A 19,746-nucleotide genomic window follows, 5' to 3' on the forward strand; every position below is an offset into this window, starting at 1 on the left:
TTCTCCCTTCACCCAATTTTAATTTTTTTTCAAAGAAAAGTCAGATATTAATCTTGTTCCCAAAGAAAGTGTTCTCCTGCCCCTCAACAGTACCTGTTACTGAGATGCATATTCACATGTCCTGATATTAGCTTCACCCTGCCAATTGCATCAGCGCTCTGTTCTTCCCTGACATAACTTGAATACATGCTAGATGAATACTAAAAACCTATTAATTTCTTTAAAAACTAGCTTCAAAAAAGTCCTTTGTGCCAATTAATGAAGTATGCTACAAAGAATCAAAATTGTGTTTTTCTGCATGGCACTTGCATGGCATAGTCACAGGCTACCGCAGATCTCTCTTCCATACTTGGATATACTTTGGGTGGGATACTGTTTTCCAAGAGCTACTTTTTTTAGGCCTTCTCAGACTGAATTGAATACAAAGGCCCAAGGCACACAAATTATCCAAGCAGTTCATGTCTTTGGAGGAAACACAGGATGCAATTAAGGTACGGTTTACTCAGGGAGAGAATACTGGCTGTGTTCCACAGGAAATTCTGCTTCAGTAAATTTTATTTCAGTTGCCAAGTTTCATTTTGTATGCAAAATGGCAGCTGATCTAGAGCAAGGAATGGAAAGTAGAGATGATCCAACAAGATAGTTGTTTATTATAAAACTGCTTGGCTTTGGGAGGGATATAAAGAGTGTCAGATCAGCTCTTTAGCAGGTCAATGCTTCGGGAAACACTACAGCTAACATTTCTGAATATTCCCATTCAAATTCTGTAATCAGAGATATCCATTCCTGAATTTTATTGATATTTTAGGTGTGAAGATGGCTGACTGGGTGTCTTCCTACTCTAGAAGTGCAACCCCTGCTTACCATAAGGCCTAGATTTTCATTACATTTTTCTGAGTGGTCCTAGAAATTGTCACATTATTTTCTTAATTCTTCTCCCTATTCCTTTTTTAATCCTCTCCTTACATTTCTGTTTCAAAGTCTGCAAGATGGTTTCAGTAAGACAATTTCAGTGGTCAAACGCCTCTCAATATGAGTGTGGAATTGCCAGAATTGTGTTCAGTCTGAAGGTAAATAAGATCCCATATTGTACTATGAAAATACCTTGAGTCATTTGAATATAAAAAAAAATACTGATCTTTACAGTGATTAAGTGGCAATAAAAGCCAACATAAAAAAATCCTGGTATTTGTTAAAACAAGGTGTTTTCCCAAACACAAAAAATGTTGTCACATTAATATCCAGCAATACCATCTTTATGATATTTTTTAGAACTATCAAGCTATTTCATCTTTTTGTAAGAAATCAAAACTGAAGATCCATACTGTATTTATTTATTATTTACTTCCTGAGAGGAATAAAGCTCACACAGATTTGAAAAGAGTTAGATAAACATAAGGAAAATAAACACTAGTTTTTCTCAAGTGACTTTTTAACCAATCAGAATGCATCCCCTGAATATGGGATATGACTGGATAAAATTGCTCCAGGCTTCGGTATTATTGTCATTTGAGAAAGCAAACAATAGAAACCTATTTTCAGTCAGTTGTGAGCCAGCAGTTGTTTCAATGATGTAACCATACCTTCTATATTCATGAGTGAAGATAGCTACAGAACATTCCTAATCCTTCAGTGAAAAATACAATAATGCAGTCCCCCTCCCTGTTTTTGTTCATCCCTGTACAAACACAGACAGCTACCCCTCAACTAAAAGAAGTACAGTCAATTGTCTTGTTATGTTCCTTTTGCATTACAGATGCATTAGAGCTCTGCTTAGGTTTCATAATTGAGGTATAGCAGTCATCCACATATTAGATTCTAGGCTGAGCTTTGGCAAGACTAAATAATAGATTGAAAAATACAATTATTGCTTACCTACAGAATTCCTTTGCTTGTGAGGTAAAGCTCTATCTATCAGAAAAGTTGGGGGTTTTTTTCCTCAGGCCTGTTCAATAAATGAACATTACACCAGGATTCTTACACAGGGTATCTTTGAAATGGGTTTTGTATTGATTTTTGTAACTACCCTGTTAGATGACGTTATCCCTTAGTGTGTCATGTTTAGATGGGTCCGCCCGGAGCAGGTCACTGAGGTGATAACTGTCATTTGGAGGGACAGAAAAGCAATCATAGCTTTTTCATTACTTACTGTTTTTCCCCTGCAAGTGTGGGATCATTTGACATATTATGGCTTCTGTGATTTAAGCTGCATTCTGAAATTAAGTGCTAGAATATCAAGCTGTGGGTTTAGAAAAATAAACTTCATGTCAAAGAAACCACATGCCCTGTAGGTCACAACTAAGATCCAGAAGTAACAGTCTTCAGCATTTAAAAAACAAAACAAAACCCAAACACATGTCCCCCCCAAAAAAGTCCACCAGAAAAGAAATATATTTTTATAAGAGGCAAAAGGATCCAAAATTGTTAAAGTAATTGCAGACTGCATTTCCTATGTACATGAAAAATTGAAAAGCAATTTACAACCTGAACCTCTTAGTTTTCCATGCTAAAACAAAACCATTGTGAAAGTATCACCATTTTTTAAAACATTCAGTAAGCCAATAACAGATGAACATTAGGGTACAAAAAGAAGCCAAAAAGTGTTTTTTATCAGCCTTCAGAAAAGCTGCCACACTTCCCTGGAAAGCTTTTGTGAGTGTGACCAAGTTTCTAGGAAAATCTAAAGCAAGTTTTAAATCAAACCAAACTCATTTTAAAACAAATCTGTATTAACACATAGTTGATGACAGAAAATACAGAATATGGTGGTTATTAAACTGTTTTGATATAGAACAAGGAAACTTGTTTTACTTAAGCTGAGCTTTTGCAATTTTTAAAAATTTATCAAATATCAAGTTAAAACACAGGTTAATTAGTTAATAAACTAATGTCCCAGATAAACTTTTATATGCAAAATTTTTTTTGGTATATTTTTAAAAACAAGGCACAAAGTCAAAGAGTCCCTTCCCCAATTAAGCTTGAACCTTACTATGTAAGAACTGTTCATGTATTTTGGGGATGAGCCCTTAAATTGTCAGGGTTTTGTTTTTTTTTTTCATTTATTCGGAATCTTCTTTTTTGATCAAAATCACATTTCATTCACAAGTCAGATCATACATCTCTTACATGAAATGTAATTTTACAATTATCAGTCTGTAATTCTCTGAAAACTCCTGGTACTATAAAATGTCATTATAGCAATGTTCATATATTATACGGTCATCAGATAAAATGCACAAACAATCCTGGAAGCAAGGACTGGCAAGCCATATTTCAAAATGTCCTACATAAATGTCAGGTTACAGAACTTGCCCTCTCTTGTCTTCTTTCTCACTCTTCAAACCCTGTGAACATTGAAGGTTTTGCCATATAGAGGAACAGTTTCAGCCCAAGGCGATGATCATAGTCTGGTGGTTCAGGTATCCTCTAAAGAGCAGAATGGCTTGGTCTGAACAGCTTTAGGCTGAGGAATCCAGGCCATCCACATGCTGTGCAAAGGTTTTAAACATGTTATGTCCTTCTATTATATTTTCAAGGAGCAAGTCTAATGTATTGCTCCAGAAGCAAGCTGAAAATTCTCTTTTATGATTCCAGAGTGGATGAGGTTCGCAAACTTTAGAGACAGGCATATGCATATGCTCAAGCCTGTCTGTCTGGGCTAGTCCTCAGTAGCTCCCTCCTTAGCAGCCAGTTTGGATTTCATGCTGAAAAGCTTAAATCACCATACCACAAATCCTAAGACATTAAATACTACCAGACAGGGGTAAAATTTTCAACAAGTAACAAAGTCAAACAAACACCAAAACCATGTCACAAAAACTTGTCGCAAAACGAAGTAAAACAAACACCATCCCCTTACCCTTCCGGTTTCCCCAAAGCAAGGTAAGTAACTAACAAAATACGTTTGGTTTTTTTTTGTTTTTTTTTTTTTTTAAGTAGGCAGCTATTACATTAATCTGTACTGAAATGGTTATGGACATTTTCTTCCCAAACTCCTAACCCCCAAAACTATTGAAAGTTGTAAAGTATTGTCAATCTTCATTTATCTTAAAAAGTTCCACAATAGATTTGCAGTCTTACAACTAAAATTAAAGCCTTTAATAGATGTCATTTTACATTTTATATATACATCTTGTAAGGAATGCTTCTTTTAGGTTGCTATCTCATATACTTAGGAAAAAACTGACCATAAGTAAAATAAATTATTTTTAGAACATGCTCAGAAGTACTCTACTTACTTGGTGCTGATTAAACATAATTGGACAGTTGAAAATTACCATAAAAATATAAGGTGATCAAGTTACATACTTCTCTTTTTGTTGGTTATTTGAACTATTGTTGGATATTAGCACTATTTAAATAACCACAATATACAAAATCAAAGAAATAGATGTTATCTGAATCGAAAAGTAACCATTTGACAGATGTCATAACCAAACAGATTGAGAAAGAAGTTGGTGGGATTATTTCTAGTGAATAATACTGCTCAGTGTATTCAGTAATTCCATCATTCATAAGAAATAACTGATCAAGTTTATTGACTACACAGAGACTGGATGACTAAAAATAATGATGAGAACAGGTCACTTATTCAGATATCCAGATCACGTGGCACCATGGGTGTATTCAAGTAACATGCATTTTAATATACATTTAATACATTCAGTATTCAGCCAGAGGCATGTTTTGAGAGAGCTCAAAACCAGGTTTCTGATGGAATGCTGGTCACAATCTTATTAATTATGGAAACTTTTTTTTTTTTTCATTCTGAGGACAGTTTTAAATTTAACTATTTAAGATTTAAAAGAACTTTTGCATTTTTCTTTTTCATATTTGCAAGAAAATATATCACTGGGAAATATTCAAAACCAGTTGTTTTCCTTTAGTATTTTTTTCATTGATTTTCATATGCAAAGTCTTCCAGTTTCTGGATGTCAAAAAATTCAAATGGCAGGCACACATTTTTCCCTTGGAAACAAATGAAATCATCTTAACATTGATTACTGCAGTCATTCTGTGAGATTCTAGAGGAGTTCTGAGAATCAAAGCTTTTTCAAATGATGCAAATAAGCCTCCCTAGAAATATCTACTGTTAATTATAAGGAATTAATAAAATGTGTACACTATAATTTTCAACCATTAATATGCTTCTTCCAAAGGGAAACTAAGAGATTATTGTGAAGGAAACTTGATTGTCCCTACAGAAATCTATAACTGTGGGTTAACTGTCAAGGAAGTATGACAATACTACCCTTTTGTCACTGACATTATGTTTTGAAAACACAGAATATTAAATCAGGATACTATCAGTTATTCTTCTTTACTTAAATTCAAGCCACAAAAGGTGGTGAAAATTGAGTGAAATTGTCATTTTTTAAGTTCTCAAATCTGTTTCATAATGAAAAATTGTTGTTTTTTTGTTTTTTTTTTTTTTTTTTTGTTAAGCATACTTTCTTTTCTACCTTACTGGGTCATAGGCTTGCCAAACGACTTTACATTGCATCACCTAAATATGCATTATTGCCTATCATGTCAACTTTCAGACATATAATTCCAAAATGTATTCAGGTTGTTTAAAATCCATGCATATAATTCTGATAGAGAAACACTATAAGAATCTATTGTAAAAAAATCTATTCAACCACAATGTATTTATAACTTGTCACAGACTATTAATATGCATCATCCCAACAAAGACTCTCTTTGTTCCAAACCAAAAGTGGAAGAACTGAGTGAAGCTGGGAGGATTCTTGATCCACAGGCTTCTGTTGTTCATTCTTAAGCCAGCATGGCTTCTTTTTCATGGATATACTTATTTACTTTGTCTTCTTTCAGGAATGTAAAAGGAGTTTAAAGTAGCTTTAGCTGGGCTGCAAGATTGGGTTAATAAGATTATAACAAATCTTTTCAATTCTTCAGTAATCTTGCCTTGGGTTTGACTATGTGGTCTGAGGAAGCCTTTGAGTTTCAGCTGAAACAACTTTCACATTTCTCAAGATGCAAACTTCTTTATTAACTCCAAGCTTCATTAACAGAAGCCAACTTCTAGAGAGCCATTTTATACTCACCATAAAATTATCGCAGCTACTTTGCAATTCTACTCTGTCTTTATGACATAACTGAGCAGATGACCCCATTATGTCTAACTGGGTTCGAGAAAGAGGCCAGATAGATAGGAAACATTGGCACAATGTACTCACAGATTTTGAGATGTTCCATATGCTGAGGTGATACTATGCTTCTGGGAGCCTTGAAAGGTTAAGCCACACATTTCTTCTTCCTCACATCCACACAGTGTCTGGCTTGCTTACTACCTAATTTAACCTAGAGTCAACTATGTCCCATTCTTCTCCCATTTCCTGTCAGAAAATTCTCTAATTTTTTAGCAAAGCATATAATATAAACAGACCTTTTTGAAGAAATATCAAATATTTCAAGGAAATTAAGTAACTTTACATCATGTTCACTGGATACTACCCAAGAGACAAACCTACCAAAAAATCTGAAAAGAAAATGAATATTAGAGTCCTCTTTATTCTTCTAAAATTTCTCTATGATACAGTGACACACCATTTCTGTAAGATCTTCTATTAAAACAGTATTTATTTTACTCTCTCTACCCTTTTATAGACAAGACTTTCCACAGAGGAATTTGGTTGAATGCAGGATTTTTTTGTTATTAAAATATTACATTTTAGGAAAAGAAAAAAAGAAAAAAGTTTTTCTCTAAATAAATGGGATTCAATGCACTCAATAGAAAGAGAAGAAATTAAATTGCCAGGAAGTCAGTACCAGTCGTTCCAAACATTGATCGACACATCTGTTCTTAGCTTATGTTAGTTTTGTCAATAGTTGTGATCCATAATACCAATTTCTAAAAAGTATAAGTTTTTGTAAACACAGGATACCAAATTTTTAAAATGGATCCAGTGGAGAGGAGTATCTAGGAAACTCCAGATCATTAGGTATGGCACCTGTAGAAACTATTAATAAAGCATAGAAACAACAGACTCAAGGACACACATGATTCAATGGGGAAGAAATAACCTGGTATTCATAGAGAAGCACGGTGCTTACAGGTTATTAATGATCTCTGTAGGACTGAAGGTGAGGGTGATCTGGTGGGCATAGTATATTTGCATTTTTACAGAGTTATCTGCCACATGTCTTGTAGTAGGCTCCAAAAGAAATTAAAATTCCAAGGGGTGGCACAAATACCCATCTGTATATTATGGAACAAAAAGTACGATAAATGGCGATTCTGTAGAGGTAGGTCAACAGTGGAGTCTGGTAAGAACCTGCACTAACATCTGCAGTGTTCAAAATAAGCTGATGTTACTAAGTTATTCAAGGTTCTCAGGTTAGAATAGATAAATGGAAATGCCTGGTACAAATGTTAACCATTATTAAGGGGAAAATAGAGAGTCAAATCAGGTGCCATTCTGGTCCCACAAAGGGTAAAATAGCACTGGAAGAGGTAGAGAGAAGGATGTGTAGCATAGTTTCCATACAAAGAACAGTTAAAGAGATAACTCTACCACCTGGAAGAATGATAACAAAGGTCTATAAATAGATTTACGAGAACGTGATATAAAATCAAGAGTGGGCTGGGTAAATCAAAATCATGAAATAGCATGTTTAAAAGGGGCAATACCGTATCACATAATGAACACAAAAAGCAAAAGCAGAAAATCCTAGGTATGTTCATGGAAGAAAAATCAGAAAGATACTGCCTCTGACTCACCAAGTCCACACATTGCTGGCAGCTAGGAGGGTGCACAGGGAATTATCACTGTATGCTTCCCTAGGCATCTGCTGCTAGTCACCAGTGAAGAAAGGAAACTGGGATAAGATGGACTCTTTCATCTGATCCAGCATGGCAGCACTAATGTTTTTATTCAGGAGCCCCTGGCATTGCAGAGGCAAAACAATGTCAATTGGCTGATTAGCAGTATCTTGCAACAGGGAAAAGCAGATGCTCTTAAACTAAATTGCTTTATTTGGAATGCATACAGGACTGCAGCATAAGTTCCCACAGAGATCCTGCAGACTGGCCAAATGCAGTCTTCACCACAACTCTGTGTCCATCTTGGGGGGGCAGGGGGTGGAGGGAGGGTTATCACATATCTTTTTGATATACCCATCCAAGCTCACTGTGGGAACACCTATTTTAGAAACAAACCAACCATACAATCCTGGTATTACTTGTGTTTTCTTCTAAATTACTGACACCAAAACCTCAAGCTTTTTGAGATCAAGGTTGTCTAAAACTTTATACATGTGAAACAGATGAATGTCAATGTCCACCTCTATTATTTTACTGGGTTTGGTTATGTCCTTCATTTATGGTGTTTGTAATTGTAAAAATATTTTGACCCTACAGAAAGAGTCTCTCCTAGAACCAGAGTTGATACAGATCACACCTTAGTTACAAAGAACAGATTATCAGTTGGGAGGAACTAAAAGGAGACAGAAGGAATCTAATGACTTTAAAAAACTTTTCAATGTAATTTGGATCTCCAGGGCTAGTACTCTGTAATCATAAGGTTTTGGCCACTGCAAGGCATCTTCAGAGATCAAAAGTGAAGTCTTTGGGGTGGTTTGTACTCTCATACTTCTGGATTTCTCTTGAGTACAACTTAGCTCCGAATTTCTTTGATTTAAGGATAGCTACATTATCACTATAATGTTTTATTACCATTAAATGGCACGTTCATTTTTAGCTGTAATTGAAGTTTTTCTTGTGTGGTAATATAAGGTCTGGTTATAGGACTTTAGCTAAGAGCCACAGTTTGTAATTCATAGAGCACTTTGAGATTTGCAAAAAGAGTCTCATAAATCAGTTTCAAGAAAAATAATAGAAGGCAATGGAATTAAATTATTAACATTACATATACACTCAATTTTATTTCAACCAACTTTTCATCAGGATGACTTTTTATTGACACATAAATATGAAGCTCTACAAAAGAGGGAGCTTTTTGTTCTTGTTGTGAATGAGGGTATTAAAAGAAAGTTAGTCACTTATGTGCCTAATTACTACTCGGTTACAAACAAGTAACCGAGTAGTACTACAGGCAAAAGCAGATATTCCTCACAAGGATTGCACAAAATAGTGAACTCTAGTCATCTTCCTTCTGTGTTGCAGTTAGACATAATCAGCTGGAAAGGCAAGTGAGGCATATTTTGTGGGGGCTATATAAACCACACTATATTGTGAAGATTACCTCTCAGAGATGAATACAATGGCTGCTGAAGCTCATTATTGTCTTGTTATGTATGCCCAGCTTTGCAATAGTCTCCACAAGCCCACACCACAAACTAGGAATCACAAAATCAACACACAGAAAAATATCTGCATCCCAGAGACATTACTGTCTGATCACCAGATCCAAAGAGAACTAAAGCTGAAGAAGTGGAATGTAGGTGGATTTAGCAGCCTATTTCCAAAATTGCAATCCTGAAACATTGTGTTTAACTGCAGCTAAATACTGGCATGCCAACTTTGGTCTGCCACCTTATCACTATGAAGCTGAAATGAAAAGAGCTGAAAAGTTTGGATGAGAAAGAGGATATTATAAATTTTTGAAATCATGTTCTGAAAACAGAGATTAAGTGTTGCTCAGAACCTTGAAAGAAAGTGGTTAGGCAACTTCAGAAGAGGATACCAGGCTGTCCAAATGCATGACAACTTCTCCACAAAGTCCTAGATAAGTCTGAGCATGATGGCCCTCAAAGTTCAGACATGGTTCCTATTCTCCCTGTTTTCTATTGATTGCCTTTGCATGGCTACACACTGAGGAACAGCAAAATCCCTGTCTGCTAGGGATTCTGAAACACCCAACTCTCCACATAAACTGTAAGTCGCTAATCTAGTTTCCTAGGACAACATTCCGCTCTCCGGTTTAATGGAAAAGAGCTCAAATTTTCCTCATTGCAGCACACCACTTTTAAGTAGCTAAGGCCCCAGAAACTTGATCTAAATTTAAGATTAGCTCTGCTTTGAACACAGGGCTCCATTTCTTTCCTGCTTTAAAGACTTTAATGATTCAATGACCTCTGTTAGGTGTATCCCTAAATTACTAATCTAGTAACCTCAAAAAAATATTGTTTGTTCCTCCAGTATGGCAACTATGCACCACGGGCTAAAAAGGAACTGGAGATTGAGGCCTGCCCCCATCATGACCTTCTTCTACTACAGCTATCATTGGCCCACAGCAGAAGCAGCAGTCCCTGTCTGCAGAGAAAAAGGACCTCAGTTCTCCCTGGACCTCAGACTGGAGCAGGGGAATGAGAAGTTCGTTAAACACTCTTCTTTCTCTTGCACTTATGTAAGAATGGTGTTACAGTGTATAAAATGTATCCCACAATGGCTCGATTTTGAGAGTCAAAACCTTCTTTTAACAAAATAAAACCAAAGCATTCTTAGGACTTTACAAGAAGACATTGAGAAAATGGATAGTTCATTTTCAAAAGTTAAGAAATATGTAGCAAATCATGTTTCCATCAGTAACACAGGTAAAACTTGCTGCTTCCATATCTGCATGACCAACCACTCTGAATTTTGGAGGTCTGATACTTTCCTGAGCTTTAATACAAATGCTGTTCATCAACATCTTCTTTACCAGAAGGCAATATTTCCTGTTTATTACTCAGTTAGCTCTGTTCTTCTCTAGAAATGAAAACAATACTATGCTTTGGTATTCAAAAGAACACAATACTGTACATTAAATATGCAATTCGGAATGTTTTGTTCAGAAATAACCCTGAAATGTGTTAAGGTAAAATAGTTCTGGAAAATTAATATATTTTAGATGTCAGATACAGTTTGTGAATTCTTTGCAAGCCAAAATGGGCAAAATTTGACAACAATTATTATTTGTGGTGAATAATCCAACTCTTCTAACAACCAGTATTACATTATTATAGTTTAGGATAAACTGTTGCCCTCTCTTAATAATAAATTTTTACTTATTACATACTTCTATCTTATCAATTAAAAACTCTGACATTCACTCCATTGAGACTGATTTTCCCTAAATCTACAGAAATATGGGCTACCTGGTTGCTGTACAACTTGTAGCTATACACCTGCCTGTGTTTATTCATAACTTTAACATCAATGTTAATTTATCATCCACTTTTATGCACTACACAATAATAATATTTTCATTTTATTCTATTCAGTGCATTCACCTTATTACAGGTCCCTATATTTCTGTTTCTTTTCATCATATATTTTACTGGAAAAAACACTGTTTTATTCTTTGCCTAAAGTGGTTTCACAGAAATGCCACAAATTGACCAAAAGAATTTCTTCGTTACATTTAAGTAATGGGTTGCAGAGTGTTCTTACTAACCCACTTCAAGCATCGCTGCAAGTGGAGATGACAAGTGGAACGACTGCCTTCTGGAGGAGAGTAAAGTAGCCATTCCAGAAGTGACAATTTGTTTGGTCTATGCCAAGTTCATTTCGGTTTCGCTTTACTTCCGATCATACTTCAAATTAAGAAGGAAAGTCATCATCTCTTTAAAACTGACCCTGTGCATAGAATGATATATCAAAAATATTACAGGGAGATTCTTATCAACAATGTTTCACAATATGCCTTCAGCTGTTAGTAAAAAAGATTACTTTCAGGGTCTTTTTCCGTATCAGGCAGCATCATTTCAGTAACACATTAGACTAGGTATGCTGGAGATGACGTTCAATACCGTTATGATCACTTTAGGGGACAGCTACCAATTACCAGTGTTTGTGTTCATAATCACTGACCATATTCTCCACCTGTCTGCTCACCTGTTTTCCAATTATATTTATCTCACCTTGGAGTCCTTCTCATTTCCCAAACAAATTCTTTTCCCAAGACATTCTGGGTACCATCACATTTGTGCAAATGTGAATAATGTAAAATATCAGCTAGTTCAGCAAATCATTCTATGAACAAAATTTTGTTTTATTTGTAGGGGATATTTATAGACAGAAATCCAGAAATACGGTGGAGACAAGCAGAAAGTTAGTGACCCAATGACTCTGCCCTGCAGAAATTAAATTTTAGAACTGTTCAGAATATTTTTAACAGAAACTAATCTCAAAGTCACAGAGTTGCAAAGTCACAGAGCCAGCCTTCCCTTATTAGGAAGGGTCAAACACCCTTTTAGCCCATGCTTGGGAGAGGCCTAAGTAAGAACCAGGCCCAAAGCACAGCTCCTCATGTGCAGCCAACAGATGCAGCATTCTGCAGAACAGGGCTCAAAGGAGACACCAGCAAACTTTCTCTGTCTAGCATACACATCCTTTGCTACGGTGGTGATGTGCCACACAGCATGTTCCCCAGGAGCCACTGGAGAAACTGTCCCTTCATTATCAGGTGAAGCTTGGACCCAGATGCAGCTTAAGAGAAAGATGCAACTCTGCAAGTTTCAAGCTGCAGGGAATGCCTGGGGTCTCTTGTTCAGCCCAGGGCACCTAGTCTTCTAGCCTACAGAAGATGTCCAGTTGTCAATAAGCTATATTGCCAAGTAAAAGAGTTGCAGGGGAGGTCTCCAGACTGCACAGAAAGAATGAAAAAGAAATCAATTCTATCTTCTGGACTTGGTGATGTTGGGTTAATGGTTGGACTGGATGATCTTAAAGGTCTTTTCCAACCTAAACGATTCCATGATTCTGTGATTCTCTGAGAACCAACACCTTCAAATGCCCAGACCTTCAACTGTAGTGGAGGGGCAGGCTGGCCAACTTGGTGAGGAGAGCTTTAAATTAGAAACGATGCAGTAGGAAGAGATTCCTCAACAAACAAGTGAGGTAGTTATGGATGAAGTAGGTAAGTCAAGGGCTGGAGGTGATGGGTACAGAAGCAACATAGCAGACATCAAAACATGGCTGAAGTTTAATCACTTCAAGTGAAGACATATAATGAAGGAAGTATCTGTGGAATGGCCTTATGGGAAAACTCTGTTCTGGGGATTAAACATGCTTGGGTGCCTCTCTGAAATGCCTTTATGCTAGTGCATGCAACACAGGGAGCAAACAGAAGGAACTGGAAGTCTTTGTGCAGTTACAGGACTATGACTCATTGGGATCATGGAGGCATGGTGGGATACCTCATACAACTGGAGTATTGTGATGCATGGATACAGGCTGTCTAGGAAGAACAGGAAGGAAAGGGAAGGAGAGGGTGTTGCACTTTATTTCAGAGAGCAGCTGGAATGCATTGAGCTCTGCCTTGGGATGGATCAGGAGCCAGTCAAAAGCTTGTATTATAGGTCAAGATCAGCAGGCAGACCAACATGAGTGCTATTGCAGTGGGTATCTGCTATAGACCTCCTGATCAGGAAGAAGTAGATTAAGCCTTCTTTAAACAGCTGGAAGAAGCCTCACATTCATAGGCCCTGATCCTCATGGGTTCAACCTCACTGATATCTGCTGGAAGGACAACACAGCAAGGCACAAGATCTAGAAGATTTCTGGGGTGCACTGAAGACAACTTCCTGACATTGCTGATTGAGGAGTCAACAAATAAAGGCACCCTGCTGGACCTGATATTTGCAAACAAGGAAGAACTGGTCAGGGAGGGGAAAACCAGAGGCAGCCTTAGCTGCAGTGAGCATGAGATGTAGAATTTAGGATCCTGTGAAGAGAGAGCAGGGCAAAAAACAGGACCATGGCCCCGGATTTCAAGTGAGCAGACTTTAAGTTCTTCAGAGATCTGTTTTGGAGAAACCAATGGGATACAGCCCTGGAAAGAAGAGGGGTGCAGGAGAACCAGTTGATATTCAAGGAGGCTCCAAGCTCAGGAATTGTTTCATCCTGACAAGTAGGAAATGAAGCAAAGGCAGCAGGAGACCTGCATGGATAAACAAGAAGCACCTGACTGAACTCAGGCATAAAAAGGATGTATACAAGACATGGAAGCAGGGGCAGGTGATGTAAGACAAGTATAGAGATGCTGTCTGATTATACAAGGATGAGGTTATGAAAACTGGAGTTGAATCTGTCAAGAGATGTGAAGAGCAACAAGAAAGAATTCTACAAGTATGTGAATAGCAAAAGGTAGAGTAGGGAAAACATGGGCCTGCTGCTGAACGGAGCAAGACAACAGGCAACGGATGACATGCAGAAGACTGAGGTACTTAATGCCTTCTTTGCCTCAGTCTTCACTGGTAAGATGAGCCTTCAGGAATCCCAGGCCCCTGCAACCAGGGTGAAAATCTGCAGCAAGGAAGACTTACTCTTAGTGGATGAGGATCAAGATAGGGAGCACTTAAAAAAACTGGACATACACAACTATGGGTCCTGATGGGATGCACCCATGAGTGCTTAGGGAGCTGGCTGATGTCATTACAAAGCCACTCTCAATTATGTTAGAAAAGTCATGGAAACTGGGAGAGGTTCCTGAAGACTGGAAGGGAGAAAATGTCACTCCTGTCTTCAAGAAGGACAGGGGAACTACAGACCTGTCAGCCTCACCTTGGTCCCTGGGAACAGCAGTGCCAGCATGTTGCGGGAGGTGATCCTTGCCCTCTGCTCAGCCCTTGTCAGGCTGTGGAGTAATTGCTGGAGGTGATCTAGAGATTAAACTTAGATTCACAATTTTAGGAAAGGCACAGCACTGAAGAAGCCTCCAGGGTGGAGTGCAGCTGGCATGCAAGCAATCCATTTCACGGAAGTTCCCTGGGCCTGCAACCTTAGACGCCGGCAACACCAGGGGAACTTGGTGTGCTGGCTCTAAGAGGAACTGCCCGGAGGTGGAGCGGTGTGGAGACACCGTGGCCAGGCTCCGTGTGGCACCCCACTTGGGACTGCTGTGAAGCCTTCTGCCCAGCCGCGGCAGCTCCTGTGCCCTTGGATTCCCCAGTACACTCTGTCAAGCCTGGAGACTGGATCTATCTACGGACATGAAAAGATGAAGCATTTGTCACCTTGTTGCTGCTGCTTAGTCCCTGTATAGTCCTAACTGTGCCAGAACATGGCAAACAATTTATTGTTCATGTACTTACCAAAGGAACAGAGTGCAGTATAACGGAACACTGTGAGAACTTGAGCAAACGATGGATGAATGAAGAAGGACAATAGGAAAGGGTATAATATGAGACACTGGGCCAACAACCTGTCATGTTTTTGACAAAATGTTGCCCTTTGGTAAACTTTGCTCATTATAACATCACTATAACACCAAAACACACCTCCATCCCAAAACCTACCCGCCTCTAAGGTGGGACCACTTCTCGCTGAGCTTGCACTTTGAATTTTTCCTAGCCTATACCTTTAAAGCAAAGCGAGAAAGTTTTACACCAATCATAACAAAGTATGTATGACTAGAGTCACTCAAGCTCCACCTGAAAGGTAAAAAATGGTATAAATTAGCCTAAGAGAGAGGGGATGTTAGGGAAGATACCATCACGTACCACTGACTTCTGGGGTCAGTGGAGGGGCTGAGCCTCTCTTCCCCCCCATTGGGACGCCTTTGGGTAAGATTTGAATACTTGGTTATACCAAGTGCTTCCCCGGGAAACTTAGAAACCTCTATATAGGGTCACTTTATATCTTTTGATGCATCTGTGTCATCCATGCTTTGGTATTTGCATGTGCCTTGCAGTCAGTGAATTTATCGCCAGTAATCCAAAGAACTTGTGTGTCTGTTGCTTTAATAAATTACTTTGATTCACTGGTCTAGCTGTGATAGTTCTCACTGAACGCAACCAGACACTTTAAGTGTGGCCGTGGTAGTTCATGCAGCACAACTAGACAAAAGGTGCCTACGTTATTTGTGCATCCGTAATCGTGATAGTTCAGTGCACTGAATGTGACCGGACTTATAATGACAAATTGGGTACCTTCCAAAGCCCTCTTGTCGGAACACAGGCCACATCTGGAATACCATGTGCAGTTCTGGGCTCCCCAGTACAGCATATGGACTTACCGGAGTGAGCGCAGCAATGGGCCATGAAGATGATTAAGGGAGCAATTTCTGTGAGGAGAGGCTGAAAGAGCTGGGACTATTCAGCCTGGAGAAGAAAAGGTTCAGGGGTGATCTCATCAAAGTGTGCAAATGCCTGAGGGAAGGGTGCAAAGAAGACAGAGCCAGGGTCTTTTCAGTGGCACCCAGTGACAGGACCAGAGGCAATGGGCTCAAACTGAAACACAAGAGGTGCCATCTGGACATCAGGAAACACTTTTTTACTCTGAGGGTGACCAAGCACTGGCACTGTATTTTGTCACTGCATTTTCCAGTATGAGTGATTTGTAATTTGAGGGCAAGAATATATTTACAAAGCATCTTTTGGATAGAAAACACTTTCCTTGTGTTTTTTCACAGTAATGAAGTACCGGTGAAGACTGCCCAGAAGAGTGCACTGAGTCAGATACCTCACCCACTTCAAAATATGTAGAAAAGCTTCTGGAACGTTATCTAAAAATGGTGCCAGCACAATAAGCTTCCCATAACTGTTTTTTGGTTCTTCTAGGAATACTAAAGAACTGCTGTCAAACTCCATTTTATTTGATGTATGATGGCAGTTTCAAGAAATACACTAATTTTTCCAAATAAATAAGATTACAACCATATTTAATGAAAAACCAAGTCTCTACTGATGTTCCTAAAGCTGACCTATTGAATAAAGTATCAGCAGCAGCTCACATTGTTATCCATAGCACAGTTTATGAACTGTAAGACACAAATAAGTTAATCATATCTCTGTTGCCTCAGTAATATGAATTAATCAGGTGTTGAATGGATTGTGAAAGTGAATTTATTCTACTGAAATCACATCATATGTTTGTATGGAAAAGACTGAAAGTCTACTTTTGAAGCCAAAAAGAAATTAAAGTTTTAATAATAAAATGCACTATGGCCTCGATCCAACTTAGCACGTAACAGCACACTTTTAAATATGACACCATCAGTGTTACAGTACAGTTACCTCTGGACTAGATGCTGATATTCTCTTCTCCTTGCGTGCTACTTATCTAGATCTACACATGTGCATACATACATGTTTGAACTTGCACACTATAACACACAGAAACATGTATATATAAGCTAAAGTCAAATGGCATGGACTGGACTAATTTTAAAAATGGACAGTAAAAAAAGAGTATGAAGAATATTTTGGAAGCAGAACTGGTAAAACAGCATTAACAGAAATAAGAAAGTATAATGAGCCAGTAGATGCACAATGAATAGATTACAGAGTTAAAGACCAGAAGAATTTGGCAAATTATATAGTAGCCCAGATTCCTAAGTAAGTTGGTTATTTCTGTTGTAATCTGCATAGTTTTCATTTTTTGCTTGTACTGAGGTGTCTATGCAGTGTGAATAGCTGCTTTTTTAAACCAATGTACCTGCTTCATAATACAACATTGGCATTACTCATTTCCTCAGCAGTTTTAACCTAATTATTCATTTATCCATAATACCTTGTGGTCACTTTTAAAACACTGTTATTTATGTCCCATATTACCTTCAGTATATCACTAGTGATGTTTGTAGCTACAAAACAAGTACATATATATGGCAGTACAGGATTTACAATTACAGTGGGTTTCATTTTGCTTGATAAAAAGAAATTGACTTACAGAATATATTTGTTACAAATGCAGAAATACATTGCTTTCACTTTTTATAGTTCAGTTTTTAAAAGAATAAAAAATAAACCTTAAATTACTTTGTATAAAATCTTAATATAAAACTACAACATATAGGCTCATGATTTACATTCAAAGTGGAGCTTGCAGGGACTTCTGCAAGGGAAGTCACACCCTAACCCTCACATGAGACTGACACACATGCCTGCCCTCCTCTAACTTCTGTCCTTTACTGAAGACAGCTATACCTGGACATCTGTAATATATTGCCATTTTTGCTTTCACTCACTTCAGAATACATTTATTAGAGAGACCTAAGTCTGTATTTTCAAATGAAGTCATGTCAGCTGTATTTGTTCAAGTTCATATATAGTAATTCAATATGTATTATTAATATTAAAATACGTAAGTATTCTTTTATTTAGCTGTAGCCTTAGCCTCCTACTTCTAATAAAGTCACTATAAAAACCACCTTTGACAACCATGGGACATGGCAGATCAATAAAGTGATTCAATTCCTTCAGAAATAGGAACTGTTGCTTATTATAATTAACAAATAATTGTTACAACCAAGATATCATTTCTGTAATCGTCACCTCTAAAAACAGTCCCCTTAACTGTAACAAAATACAGAACAAATGCATATTTTGATTTCTAGGAAAATAGTAGTCTAGTCTACCCTTGATTGGCTTAGAGTAGACTTGGTAGTGTAGGTTAATGGTTGGACTGGATGATCTTAAAGGTCTTTTCCAACCTAAATGATTCTATGATTCTATGATTGATTACTCATCTACACACAGTGAAAAGTTTATGCAAACTAATTTGTATTAGGAGTGACCAAGAATCATGTTTTAACTTTCCTATGTAACATTTATCTTATATAATACTTCACTTTCCCAACTGAATAACTAAAAATGTATAGGTAGTAATTGATGTAAACACAACAGCAATAATACACTAATCTATGCAAAGAACAGTTATTCTCTAAACATGAGTATGAACTAAATCTGATTTGCAGAAATGTCAGCATGATCTGACCACCTAACAGTGCGAAAAACAGCTGTTCAGCTGGGAGTGAGCGGTAGACTAGCCAGTACTCACTCCTTGCTTGAGCGCTGTGACTTTTTCATCCACCTGTGAGAAGTTGTGAACGCCAGTGAGGAAGTGCCACATGTTTGTTAAGTATTTATTACTTTATATCCACATGTAAAATTAATTAAGAGATTGTTTTGAGCAAACAATGGAAGAGCATCACTTTTTATGCCCCCAGACTGAAACTTACTTTAACAAGATGTGTTGCATATGGGCCATGTGGAATGGACCAAAAATCTTCCACCTCAAATCCTGTGTAACTCAGTGATCTTGCTGAGTGCCTATCCCCAGGCAGACACCTCTGCTGTACACTGAGTAACCCTCCCATGATCCCCTTTGAAAAGAAACCCAGGGATGTGAATGAGAAAAGAGCCACTCCAGTAACGTCTCCAATCTGGACAGTCCAAAGGCCACAGGTGTGCAGTTGATGGAGTAGTTATCAGCCTCACAGTGTCAACACAGGCACAGAGACACGACTCTCACAACTAATGTTGATGATCAAATGGAAAAAAGGCAGAATGCACCTACAAAAGCAGTCACCATCTTGCCCCAGACACTTTATGAGGTGGTTAGACATAAACTGAAACTCTGAGGATGCGATCATGTATCTTTGTGCCCAAGTATATGCTTTCAGCAGGCTATCTTAGCTTAGGTATGGTGTGGTGGCAACACACAGAGTCTCCTCACAGAGACTGGAGCTGGACAGTGTTAACTAATATTATTTTTTATATATTTATTTCATTTTTGTCAAACACTATGGCTTCCATTAACGTTTAGTTCAAGATTACTTCTAAAATGCTCTCTTTCTTCAAACAGAAGTCTCACATATGAGCAAGCAAGCTGATGTGAGATGTACAGGTTTAAACCAGCTAAGAATCTGGCCCAGAAAGTGTCCAAAACTAAAAGTGCCTCTTCTGATGCACCATTTTCCATAGCTGTCCGTAATACTTTATTTTCTACACTGTTGTGTCATTATATATAGACACAGGCACAGATGCACACACACGAACAACTGTGTGAATAAATTTCTGATGTGATATCATGTGCTTTTATTTTTGGTTCAAGGC

Source organism: Pelecanus crispus, chromosome 2 (genome assembly GCF_030463565.1).
Source record: "Pelecanus crispus isolate bPelCri1 chromosome 2, bPelCri1.pri, whole genome shotgun sequence".
NCBI lineage: Eukaryota > Metazoa > Chordata > Aves > Pelecaniformes > Pelecanidae > Pelecanus > Pelecanus crispus.